Below are 12166 nucleotides of genomic sequence, written 5' to 3'. Positions count from 1 at the left end.
TAAAAATTCTAAGGGCTAAGAAATACTTTGTCAATTAATTGCTTTATTTTCCTTTTTTAACAGTATATAAAATAATGATGCATGTGACAATCAGTGATGAAATAAAGGTACCTACTTCCCACATTGGAAGGCTATTGAGAGGCCTTGGCAGGGGGCAGATAGTGTGCATGGAACACTTAACACAGTGTCTGGCAGAGAGTAGTCCCGTTATAAATGTTGCTGGTTAAGAAGATTATTCACAATAACAAGTCTATTTGTAATATCATTGTAGCAGGACGAGCTGCTGACAAAACCCCTCGGACACTGGGTTAAGGAAGGATTTGGCTTTATTTGGCCGGGAGCTTTGGCAGGCTCACATCTCAAGAACTGAGCTCCCTGAAACCAGAGTTCCTGGCCCTTTTAAGGCCTTATAGCTCTAAAGGGGTTCTACGTGAAAGGGTCGTGATAGATTGAGAACACATGTGGTTAGAGTGGGGGTTAATCTTTTAACCTCAGGCCTGGTCATCAGTGGCACCAGCTGGCCTTGCCACTGACTTCATTCCTGTTTTTCAACTTTTACTTCCCCTTCTCTTCAGAGACAAGAGACAGTAAGAGAAATGGCGTCTCTCCTCATTCCCCCCTTTGAGAACCTCACTCACTAGTGAGAGTTCTCACGCTCATCATCACGACCCAGGTCTTCCTGCCAGACCAGTTCGACGATTCCTAGAGTTACATACTCCCCTGTTTTCCAGTGGGGATCAAGTAGTTCTAACGTGTTATAGCACACATCAGGCTGGTCACTTCCTGGGCTGCATACCTTGTACTGGGTGGCATTTTACACACAAGTTCCTTTTAGAGTTCTAGTACATTCATAACAACTATAAAACAGAAAGACTGTTTTAACTTTTTGCCCTACTCAGTAACTTGAACAATCCTCAGTCTGAGGAAGATCAGTTGGAGTCCTTACTGTACACGTCCAAAACTTACGGAAAATGAGTCCTATGAGTTTCCTCATGCTTCAGCCACGTGTGGACCAGTCAGCTTCCGGGTGTGACTGGGGCAGGGCTTGTCATCTTCTTCAAAGTCACCTTCTTGCGTGGGTTGTCCAGGCTTGGTCTCGCCTCCCAGGTCTCAGATGCTGCAGGTTTTACATGGCTGTGGTGGATCTAGGCTGGGATTTCCTCTACCTTTATAGCTGTGGGAGTGGTCAAGACAACAGTCTGGGGTCCTTTCCACTGTGGCCGCAATATGGCTATGTTCCAATCCTTGATCCACACCTGATCACCTTTGCTGTCTTCTGTACCAAGTCAGCCACAAACACCAGTCTGTTGTTCGAGCTGATTCGTAAGGGCAGCCCAAACCTAGGGATGAGATCTCAGAGAAGCGCATATGTCACTTCAAGAGCTTTCTCGGTCCGTGTTGGATAGGCCTCCATCCACCCAGAGCGTGTACACACTAGAACTGGCAAATACTTGTTACGTCCACATTTGGGCATCTCAGTGAAGTGTACTTGGAGATCTACAAAGGGGGCTGCTCTATAAGCTTGTATGCTGGGTGGGACGGTTGGACCTTGCCCAGCACTGCACTGCCAGCAGGCGACACACTGCTGCACCACTGTTCTGGCAAGAGCCAACAGATGCAAGATGTAGAAGTACTGGCCCAACAACTTTTCAAGTGATCTTGACCCAGGTGGGTGGTCTCCTGCACAGCCAGTGTGACTCTGGCTCCTAGCAGTTGAGGCATGGCTATTCTTCCGTCCGACAGCTGGATCCATCCTTCTTCTATCACCTGCCCTCCCCTCTGCCTGGAGAAAGTCCTTCTCTTCTTTAGAATACGTAGGTACAAGGTCAGGTACCCGAGGGAGCAGGGGGGCTGTGACTGATGCCCGGTAGGGGGTGGCTGCTGCTTTTCGAGACTGAGTTAGCTCGGGAGTTCCCCAAGGCAATCGAGGTGGAAGTTCACTGGTGTCCTCTGCAGTGCATGACTGCCACCTTTTGGGGCTTCCATACTGCCTCTAGTAATTGCAGGATCTCTTGCTGATATTTTATGTCTTTTCCCCCAGAGTTCAACAGGCCTTTTTCTTTATATAATGCCCCATGCACTTGGAGAGTTAAGGCATACCAAGAGTCAGTATAAATATTTATAGTCTTACCTTTACTTAGCTCTAAGGCCCGAATTAAAGCAATGAGTTCGGCCTTCTGGGCTGAAGTACCCTGGGGCAATGATTTGGCTTCAGTGACAGTGTCCAGGGTTACCACTGCATATCCCATGCACCTCTCCTTGTGGGTTGACAAAGCTGCTTCCATCCACATACAGCTCCCAGTCTACTGATGTCCAAGGATGGTCTCGGAGGTCCAGCCTGCTAGAATAAACTGTCCAACACCTCTACACAGTTACGTTCAACTGGGCTCTGATACCCAGAATAAGGTGGCAGGGTTTAGGGTGTTGCAAACTTCAATGGTTATGTGAGGAATTTCACAGAGCAAGCTTTGGTACCTAGTTAGTCTAGCATTCATTAGTCAATGATGTCCTTTGGTATTCATTAAAGTCACCACAGCATGGGAGGCTTTTATGTTCAGGTTTTGCCCAAGAATTACTTTATCCACTTCTTGTGCTAGCAGGGCACAAGAATGCTGCCAAGGCCCTCAAACATGGGGGCCACCTTTAGAAACTCCACCTAGCTGTTTGGAGAGGTAGGCCAGGGCCCCATCGTCTGGGTTAAAACTCTAACTGCCGTCTTTTCTCTCTCTGACACACATAGTATAAATGGCTTTGTCAGGTGAGGCGGCCCCAGGGCTGGGGCTGGCATGAGCTTCTCCTGTAACTCATGACAAGCTCGTTGCTGTTGGGACTCCCATTCAAAAGGCTCTTTGTTATCCCCCTTTGTGACTTTGTACAGAGGCTTGGCCAGCACTGCAAAGTTTGGGATCCATAACCTGCAGAACCCCTCTCCTAAGAATTCTCTCACCTGCCTTCTGGTCTTAGGCTCAAAGTAGTTTGCAAATGACCTGCTTTCTTTCTGATCCCAGGCTGCGCTCTCCCTATCGGAGTGTAAGTCCCAAGTAACATACCTGCTGTTGGCAGATCTGAGCTTTCTTCTTGGACACTTTATACCCACAGTCCTCCAGGTACCAGAGCAGGGTATCCATTCCCTTGCTGCACCCGACTGCTGTGGGGTGTCCCAGCAGGAAGTCATTGATGTGCTGGAGCAACACACAGCCTAAGTCTCTAAAGGGGAACTTTTGGAGGTCTCAAGCCAATGCCTCCCCGAAGATGTTGGGGGAATTCTTGAACCTTTGGGGAAGCCAGGTCCAAGTGTACTGAGTGGTGACACCTGACCCCAGATCGTCCCACTGAAAGGCAAACAATTTCTGGCTCTCAGGGGCTAGTCTGATGCTAAAGAAAGTGTCCTTCAGGTCCAGACAGGTGAACCAGCTGTCCTCAGCTGGCAGTAACCCCAACAATGTGTACGGGTTAGGTGCCATTGGGTGCAAAGTCACTGCAGCTTGATTGACCAAGCACAAGTCCTTGGTCCCTGGCTTGGGAACAGGCAGGAGGGGAGTGTTCCACAGAGACTGACAAGGGACTATAATTCCAAAGGCCCGCTGGCACTTGAGATGGACCTGGATACCTTTAAGAGCTTCGCTGGGGACCGGGTACTGTTTTTGCCTGACAGGCTGGGCGCCAGGCTTAACTTCTATGAGTACAGGTTGATTGCCAACCCTGGAGGGTTAACTTCCACCTACACCCTTGGCCACCGCTTAGCCAGAGCTGGGCCTATCCCTTGGCCTGGCTTAGTTAAGAGTCTCCATTCCTCCTCTGAGGAACCGTAAGGGCCATGATGACTCCCATTCCAGGTAACTTTAGCTATAAAGAGCTGTGCTTTGTAAAAGAGATGGTGGCTCTCCGTTTACTATGTAGGTCCCTTCCTAGCAAAGGCAAGGGGCAGTCAGGCACATACAGCAACTGGTGAATCACTTCATTTTCCCCTGCGGTACAGGTCCAGGGCAAACAGAAAGCTTGCTTTGCCCAAACCCCTGTGGCTCCAATTATATCAATAGTCTTTTTGGATAAGGGGGCAGCAGGGGTGGTCACTACTGAATGTTCAGCACCAGTATCGACTAGGAACTCAATGTTCTTGCCCCCCACCATCATCCTGACCATGGGCTCTTTGGGGGCACATGAGCCTGGTCCCTTGCCATCCAGTAACCCTTCTGCCAGATTGAACAAGACTCCTTCATCCTTGTCTGAGGCCTCCTGCTCAGAGTCACCTTGTTTCCCTTTCAACTGTGGGCACTTGTCCTTCCAATGTCCTATTTTCTTACAGCAAGCACACCGGTTATGCTGCAAGCGTGGACGGCTAGAGTGGGTATTTTTCCTGGGGCACCCCTTCTCTCGCCCTTTGGGGGGAACCTTCTAATAGCTGTGGCTAGCAGGTCGGCATTTCACCGGGCTTGGCGTTTGCTCTCTGTGGCTTACTGCATCTTTATTTACAAACACCTGAATGGCTATTTCCAATAACTGTGATGTATTCGTGCCTGCAAACCCAGTCTGTTTCTGCAATTTTCTTCTAATGTCTTCTGCACTTTGACTAACTAAAGCCATGTTAATCATATGCTGATTTTCAGGGCTATTGGGATCAAAGAGAGTGTACATACGATAGGCCTCACATAGTCTCTCATAGAATTGTGCCGGGCTCTCATCTTTCCCTTGAATGACCTCAGAGACTTTGTTAACATTTGCGGGCTTCTGAGCTCCCTTCTTTAACCCTTCCAGAAGGGCTTTCCTGTACTGGTTTAGCCTTTTCATACTCTTTCATTTGGGTCCCACTGGGGGTCTGCTCCCGGTCATTGGATCCTCACATACTCTTGGGGGTTTTGGTAATCAGCTGGAACATGTTCTTCCAGCCACTTAGCTGCTGCTTGGAGCACTCTCCTCCTGTCATTCGTGTTAAAGAGGTACATGAGCAATCATGGCAATCAGCCCAGGTGGGGTTGTGGGTCTGGATAATAGTTTGGAGCAAATCAATTATATCTTGAGGCTTTTTGGTATAGGATGGGGTATTTTTGCAATTGAGGAGATCGGTAGAGGTAAAAGGCTGGTACACAAAGGCACGCCTTTCCACCATATGCCCCTCCTTATGTACCCCAGTATACCGTTGCTCTCTCAGGGGCATTTGTATCCCAGTTCTAGGCCTCAAATAGGCTGCCAAGGGAGGGGTTTCTCCCGAGGTCTCGCATTCTTTCTTTTCTACTCTGGGTGGCCTAGAGGTATGTATGCCTTGTAGAAGCTTGGGTGCAGTAGGCTCAGGAGAGGGAGGCCCTCCTTCTTGGTGAAAGTGGGGGGCCACTGGCACCATTTCTTGCCATGAATCCTCTGATGTTGAGTCAGACAGGACTTTAGGAGCCTACTCCCTTCAGCAGGTGGAGCCGGATTCTTCCTTAGCTGTCTGTCCCTTTGCCACTAGTACTTCTACTGCCTGTCCTCTTAACCACGTGGGGGTCTAAAACCTGCTGTAACCAAGTGTATATGTACGGAAACTGGTCTAGGTATCCTTTACCAGTTACCTTGTGCCACACCTTTGAAACAAGGGACTTGTCTAGACTTCCGATGGCCAACCCACTTCTAATGCCAACCAGTCTATCTCACACAAAGTTCTAAGTTTTCCTGGCGTCATAGTAACTCCATAGTCTCCATTAAATCCTTCCTTGACATTTTTCAACATAGTTCCTAGCAGAGTGGACTTACTTTGCATTCCACCCATCTTCCTCCCGAGACAAAACACTCACACCACAAGAAGGAAAGGGTGGTCACTCACTCATCTCACCCGTCTCAAACTCAAGCACTCACTCACTTTCACTTTCCTTTTTCCAAATGAGTCAAGCCTAATTAAAATCAATACTGAGACCAAAGTGCCAATAAGGGCACACCGTGGTTGATCAGGCCATGCTTCCACTCAAATGGAGTGGGCAAATTCCCAGGACCAGCCTGTCAAGCAATTCAAACTGTCAAAATAAAGACCAAAACCAAAGCGCGTATAAAGGCACGCGGTGGGTGATCAGGCCAAGCCTCTACTCAGATGGAGTGGGCAAGTTCCCAGGACCGGTCCTACCGTATTCCAGAAGTCCAGACTCCAAGCGCCAGTTCCTTCCCAGTGTTCAGCTTCTGCATGGAACCTCCGCGGGGGCCTGCTGTGCACTGCTCTGACCAGGCATTCCACCTGGGCAAATGCTTACCCGAGAGCGCTCTCGGGATCTGTGTCGCTCAAGCTGGCCAGAGTCCCTACTTCAAAGGGCAGGCCTAAGCTGCCTAAGGGGCTGCCTCGACAGTCTGTCAACCACCTGGCTTCCTGGTCAGGGAACCAAGAAATGTAGCAGGACGAGCCGTGGACAAAACCCCTCAGACACTGGGTTAAGGAAGGATTTGACTTTATTCAGCTGTGAGCCTCGGGAGAGGCTCATGTCTCAACGGCCAGTAGCTTTGGCAGACCCGCGTCTCCAGAACCCAGCTCCCCAAAGCCAGAGTTCCTGGCCCCTTTAAGGCCTTACAACTCTAAGGGGTTCCACGTGAAAGGGTGGTGAGAGATTGAGAGCACATGTGATTAGATTGGGGGGTTAATCTTTTAACCTCAGGCTTAGTCATCGGTAGCAGTGACTGGTCTTGCCACTGACTTCATTCCTGCTGTTTTTCAACTTTTTCTTCCTCCTTATCTTCAGAGACAGGAGACAGTAAGAGAAATGGCCTCTCTCCTCATTAGGACTTGTAAATATTGCCCAACTTTCTACAAGGGACCCTTCTTCTGGCCCTTCACTGACTCATTAATCCTAAAGGAGGAAAACCCATAATAATTGCTTATTTCTTTCATTGCACTCAGAAAAATCAAGGCCAGGCACAGTGGCTCACGCCTGTAATCCCAGCACTTTGGGAGGCCAAGGCAGGTGGATTGCTTGAGCCCAAGAGTTCAAGACCATTCTGGTCAACATAGTGAGACCCTGTCTTTACAAAAAATACAAAAATTAGCTGGGTGTGATGGTGCATGCCTGTGTTCCCAGCTACTAAGGATGGTGAGGTGGGAGGATTGCTTGAGCCCAGGAGGCAGGGGTTGCAGTGAGCCAAGCTCATACAACTGTACTCTAGCCTAGGTGTCAGAGTGAGACTCTGAGTGAGGTAAAATAGGCCATGTTTCTCATTTTTATCATTAACTCCTATCTACCTTTATTAACAGGAAATCTGATTATCTAAACATCCCTTTAAACGTCCTAAGAATCCTAAGCACTTGGTTCCAGGAAGTCAGTACTGCATCTGCAGGCCTGACGGAGAGAACGGCGAAGCTCCCCTGACGATTGTTTCGGTGGCTGTCACAAGGTGTTGTTGTGGGAGACTGTTTTTGTGCAGGCCTGCACACAGCTGCCCTACACTTTGAGCGGAGGCCCTTGCTGGTGCAGGCAGGTCTTTGCCAGCCCACAGTAGTGCCACATACCTGGCAGTGTGAAGAAAGTGCAGGGTTGTAGGCCAGCACTTATTGTGGCACAAATTGGAATGGGGAGGGGGCGAGGGTGTGTCTAACCCGATATCTCAACTGGCCACTCTGAGATATCAGGCGGGCCACCAGAAATTCTGTTTCCATAAAGATCCCATAACTTTCTAGAAGGGCAGCAAAACTTTGAGACTGGCCTGCGCTAAGAGAAGGCCGTGGGCGTGGTTAAGAGGACAGATTTTGAAATCAGATCTACCTTGGCTCAAATTTTGACCCTTTAATACCTGTGTGATTTGGGGCAAGTTGTTCAGTGTTTCTGGGCGTCAGCTTCCTAGTCTATAAAAATAAGGATAAAAACACCTATTTTATAGGTTGGAGAGCTAAGCCATGTAAAAAGCTCAGCGTGGTATCTGACCATGCCAGATTCACAATGAAAATGGCCACTGTTGGGGCAAAGGAAAAAACTCCACTGTTGCCCTCTGAAGGTTTGCTGAAAATTCGACTCACAAAAGGCAGATTAAGTGGAGAAAGAGCATACAAATTTATTTTATTAGAGCTAACATGACACGGGAGCCTTTAGGGTGAAGACACAACCCCCCAGTGGGGTGTAGAGGCTTATATGTTCTACTTCTTTGTTTTCTCTAACTTGCTTCAGAGGAAGATACCCTTCTTCTCAGGGGAAAGCGAGATGGGGAAGTGTGGATGATTTTAGAGGAGTAGTCTTTTTTCCTATAACATGGATTCAGTTAATGAAAACTCAGGGAACATGCTAAAGGCAATTGTGTTCTTCTTTGGTAGGTGCAGACTTTAGGCAGATAACGGAGCTTCAGAGAACAGCATCTTCCTATGCTTTGGGACAGATGGGTGGGGAAGCAGAGGTCAGAGAGACCTTGAGGCTCCTTTTTCAGTTCAACATGTACAAATGGCCATATTTTGGGGTATTGGTTTCTGAGCCCCAATACCACTCATAGGTGTTTTATTTGGGCATTAATTGTGCCAGTTAAAAAAAAAAAAAAAGACCTGTTATAATTTGAAAACTGCAGAGAATGAGTACATTTTAGCTAGAAACTTTGATAAATTGGTTGTACTGAATAAGGCTTTCAACCTGTTTTACATATATATATACATATATATATATGTATATATGTATATATATATATATATATATTTTTTTTTTTTTTAACTGATCAGCACAGGAGTTTTGACCTGCTCAGTTTCCGACATGGGCTGGTTTACTCCTCCTTAGGCCTTAGGCAACCTGGTGGCCCCCCTGCTCCACTTAGTGCAGACACCTAATGGTCACAGTGCGCTACAGCCCAAAGCTTCTGGGCTCCAGCACTGTTCCCACCTCAGCCTCTCCAGCAGCTATGACTGCAGCTGTGCACCCACCGCACCCAGCTATATTCTTATTTTTAACGATCAAAATCATAGAACAAATGTTTACTCTTAAATCCTATTCAGCGATGACCTTGTGTAGTACTTAACATAGAGTTAAGTCATCACAGTGTCTGGTTTTTAGCTCTTGTGCTCTTAGACAACATAAACGCAGACAGTCATGAAAGGGCTGCCCAGCCCACGCTCCCACCTCTGAGCCCTTACATAAGCTCTGCCAGGTTTACCTTCCTGCTCCAGATTGATTTCTCCATAGAGGACCTTACCTCCTGCTTTGCTGAAAAATCAGAAGCATGAGGCAGGAACTGCCTCAACTTCCTGCTGCCAAATCTCAAGTCTCCTGAATCTAGCTTCCCACTTTGCCCTTCCCCTCGTCCAGGTGGAGCAGTCCCTCAAGGCCAGCCCCCCCAAACCTCTTTCCTCCTCCTTCTCAGGATGCTTGCATTAACCATCACTCCAGATCACTCTGTATTTTCAACCTCACTTTTTCCCGGATTCTTCCGATTGACATCGGACTATGTTCAAAATTCATTAAAGATAAGAAAGTGAAGATCCTTTTATCCACCACTATTAATTAGGAAGCAGGTTTGACTGTTATAAAGGCCCCAAATAATCGAATCCACTTAAAAAACTTAAACAAGATGAAAGTTTACTTATTTCTCACATAAGCTGGCAGGGCGGTACCTCAGGGGCAGGGACTTCAGCTCCTTAAGGGTTCTCACTCCGCCATTCCTAGGGGTGGCCTTGTCTCCACAGTTCATGATAACTCGCACTGCTGTAAGCAGCATCGGGAAAGAGGGATGGGGAGATGGAGAGCCCTACCCCATGAGGGTATGACTTCCACTCACCTCCCAACAGGCCAGAATTTAGCAACATGGCCATGCTCAGCTGCAAGGAACGCTGGGGATCAGAGCCATTATTCTGGTAGCCAGTTGACATCGTTTGGATATTTGTCCCTGCCCAAATCTCGTGTTGAAATGTAATCCCCGGTGCTGGAGGCGGGGCCTGGTGGGAGGTGTGCGGCGGATCCCTCCTGAGTGGCTTGGATCATCTCCTTGGTGATAAGTGAGCTCACACTTCAGTTCACACGAGATCTTTTCTTTATAAATTAGTGAACCAATTAAACCTCTTTTCTTTATAAATTACCCAGTCTCAAGTATTTCTTGACAGCAATACAAGAATACCCTAATATACCAGTTAAACATAGAGGCTCTATTACTGTACCAGGAGTGAGAATAGGTATAGAGTACAGCAAGCAAATCTGCTCCCACACACCATATCCCCGCCAAGAACAGCCCAATATCTATTTTCTCCTCACCCCAAGTTTTCAAATGAGTTGTCCATACTCATCATCTCTACTTCCTCTCTGTGTTTGTTTTCCACATAGATGAGAATTTGCAAAAGTGTTTTGAAGCAAGGGAGAATGTTTTTTCTCATGTTAGATGGGTAATGTGCTGACATATAACAATGTTTGAGGGAGGCACATCTCACTCATAAGCACGAAAACCCAGTCGTTACACGTAACTACAAAAGGATCAGAGAGAATATTACACAACTTCATTCTGTGAAGGTGGGACTAGGGGTGGGTTGATCTGCTTAAGAAGACCTGGAAGGTGAGGTCCAGGGAGCTAAGTAAAGCCATGGAAGGAGACGTTGTTGTCCAGGAATGGACTGAGTCAAGGAGACAACCAGGAGGCAACCCATGCTGGGGGCTGAGAGAATTGGATCTTGTGTGAAACTGAATGAAGGAGGAGAGGACACACATGGTGGGAAGAGGGGATCAGACAAGGGTCGGGGAGGCAGATGGGAGGCAGTGAGGGTGCCTTTTAAATTCCTGATCTCATGCTTTGTAAATGTGGTGATGGGGGTGACTTTTCACCTGGTACCAACTGTGCTTTCCCAGAATGGGGTAGCTCCTTAAAGGAGACATATACAGAGAAGGACGAAATCCTTTTTTTTTTTTTTTTTTTTTTTTTTGAATCAGAGTCTTGCTCTGTCACCCAGGCTGGAGTGCAATGGCACGATCTTGGCTTACTGCAACCTCCGCCTCCCAGGTTCAAGCAGTTCTCCTGTCTCAGCCTCCCAAGTAGCTGGGATTACAGGTGCCCGCCACTGTACCCAGTTAATTTTTTTTGTATTTTTAGTAGAGACAGGGTTTCACCATGCTGCCCAGGCTGGTCTTGAACTCCTGACCTCAAGTGATCTGCCCGCCTCGGCCTCCCAAAGTGCTGGGATTACAGGTGTGAGCCACCGCACTTAGCCAACAAAATTCTTATGTGCACTGATTTTTCTCTACTTAGATCTGTTCATACTTATGGTATTTATTAGGTAACCCATGCTTGGAGCATTGCAGATGAAACTTATTAAATTTTTGAAAACATAGCCTTTGATATCAATGCAAAGCATACGTTAAGATAAATCTGGGGTCCAGGCGTGGTGGCTCATTCCTGTAATCCCAGCACTTTGGGAGGCCAAGGCGGGCGGATCACTGAGGTCAGGAGATCGAGACCAGCCTGGCTAACATGGTGAAACCCCGTTTCTACTAAAAATACAAAAAATTAGCCAGGCATGGTGGCACGTGCCTGTAATACCAACTACTCAGTGGCACAAACCCCGGAGGCAGAGGTTGCAGTGAGCCGAGATTGCACCATTACACTCCAGCTAGGGCAACAAGACCAAAACTCCATCTCAAAAAAGAGAGAGAGAGAGAGAGAGAGAAATCTGGATAATTTCTGAGTCAGGGATCAAATCCTGGCTTCTATACGAATTCGCTCTGTGGCTTTGGGCAAGTGACTTCGCCCCTCTGTTCTTAATTTATAAAGTGGAGATAAGAAGAATACATTTAGTTCCAGTAAGGTTGTTGAAACTAACGTAAAACCCAATCCAAATGGGCTTTAACAGGAAAAGGAAAATTACAGGCTTACGTAATTCAAAAGATCTAATGGTAGCCTTCAAGTCTGGTTTGATCAAGGCTCAGGTTCAGTTTCTCTGAGATTTCCTTTGACTTTGATCATAGTAGCAAATTGGGTAGGAACGCAGATTTCCCTTTGCACAGCCTGCCGTCTAGGAAAGGATGTTCACACCCAGAATTCCTGGCCGTGCTTCCAAGACTCAGTCTAGCTGGACTGGAATGGTGACCACCCACAGAACCTCACCGTGGGCAGGGTTGATGAGCTGAGCCTAGCCATACCCCACCCCTGGAGCCAGGTATGGAATTGGCTTCCCTGGAACCTGCTGGACTCCTTTCAGAAGTCAGAGGCTGCTGGGAAGAAGGAAGGGAAAATACAAGCATGGGAAGCAAGCTAGAGGAATTGTTAC

General features: G+C 47.6%; 1 non-coding gene across 1 annotated transcript; it reads right to left on the bottom strand.

Moving 5' to 3' along the window:
* Nucleotides 1-10284: 10284 nt before the first annotated feature.
* LOC115894469 lies at nucleotides 10285-10384 on the bottom strand. Its single transcript, XR_004054585.1, has one exon. It is a non-coding gene; the product is annotated as a small nucleolar RNA U13 (small nucleolar RNA).
* Nucleotides 10385-12166: the final 1782 nt, after the last annotated feature.

This window comes from Rhinopithecus roxellana, chromosome 17 (assembly GCF_007565055.1).
Source record: "Rhinopithecus roxellana isolate Shanxi Qingling chromosome 17, ASM756505v1, whole genome shotgun sequence".
Taxonomy (NCBI): Eukaryota; Metazoa; Chordata; class Mammalia; order Primates; family Cercopithecidae; genus Rhinopithecus; species Rhinopithecus roxellana.
Note: the sequence above shows the minus strand (reverse complement) of the source record. Positions and strands in the feature narration are given on the sequence as shown.